This window comes from Gossypium hirsutum, chromosome D07, assembly GCF_007990345.1.
Source record: "Gossypium hirsutum isolate 1008001.06 chromosome D07, Gossypium_hirsutum_v2.1, whole genome shotgun sequence".
NCBI lineage: Eukaryota > Viridiplantae > Streptophyta > Magnoliopsida > Malvales > Malvaceae > Gossypium > Gossypium hirsutum.
The window spans coordinates 27090487-27091629 of record NC_053443.1 but is presented as its reverse complement, the minus strand read 5'-3'; the positions used below and the strand labels follow the sequence as shown (position 1 = coordinate 27091629).

The following is a 1143-nucleotide window of genomic DNA, read 5'->3' as shown; positions in this document are numbered from 1 at the left end:
TAAAAGACAATACATCATTGAGATTCTCTATTTTGGAAGAGAATTTTTTATTTATTTTATTTCAGACGAGCCGAGACAATAGGATGAACAACAAAGGTTCCGTACCGTGAACTTTGTATCGCGCACATCACTTAGATGAACTCTAGAGAGTCGCATAGGAGGGAATGAAGAAATGGAATATGAAAAAGAATACAAAGAAATAAATGAAAGGGGGTCGGCTTCTATTTGTACTGTAGCTGAGATGAGTCTTGGTTATTTCTATCCTTGAACTCCTCTAGACCCGTCTTTTTGTTGGGCCTTTCAACCAACTATTTTAATCTTTTAATTAAATATGTATGAAGTATTACCATTCTTTTTGAATGTGAGAAGCCGTAGTGTGAACAAATAAAAAAGAAGAGGAAAGATAAGCAAATTTTGTCTTTTACTACATTATAATAGACACATTAGAATAGACTTTTTGCTCATTTTAAAAAGAGAAAAAAATACAAAAAAAATAAATAAAAAGAGGGTTTACTCTAAGATACCTATCTAGATAAGTATTTATTATGTCGATCCATATCAATTAATTTGTAGAGTAGATATTCATACAAATTAATCATATGCCAGGAACCAGATTTGAACTGGTGACACGAGGATTTTCAGTCCTCTGCTCTACCAACTGAGCTATCCCGACCATTACCGACGCATTATCCTCATAATACTAGATGACTTGGGTCTATGTCAATTAAAAATGAAAACAAAAAAATGAAAAACTATTAAATTAAAAGTCTCGAACAGGAATTTCTTTGATCTTCAAAAGGAAGACTTTGTAAATTTCCATATGAGTAATCATATGGATTATGAATCATTCAAATCAAATAGGTATTCCTTGCTCAAGAGATTTCTACGTATATTATATATATATATCACAATATATCACACTATATCACAAGACTTGTGATAAGAGAACAAAATTCTGCTATGCTCGGATACGCTTGTAAAACGGCAAAGAATAGGATGAATGAGAAATATAAGGAACTTTGAACCACTAACAAAAAGGGTAGGATAAAATAAATAGACAGCAAACGAGCTTTTTGGGACTTTTTACCAACATGATTTTGTCCACTATTTTCAAACCCCAGACACTAAATACATGAACCAATA

The 1143-nt window shown here is 31.8% G+C and overlaps 1 non-coding gene across 1 annotated transcript; it reads right to left on the bottom strand.

The window, feature by feature from the left end:
* Nucleotides 1-600: 600 nt before the first annotated feature.
* Nucleotides 601-673, bottom strand: TRNAF-GAA (transfer RNA phenylalanine (anticodon GAA)). Its single transcript has one exon. It is a non-coding gene; the product is annotated as a tRNA-Phe (tRNA).
* Nucleotides 674-1143: the final 470 nt, after the last annotated feature.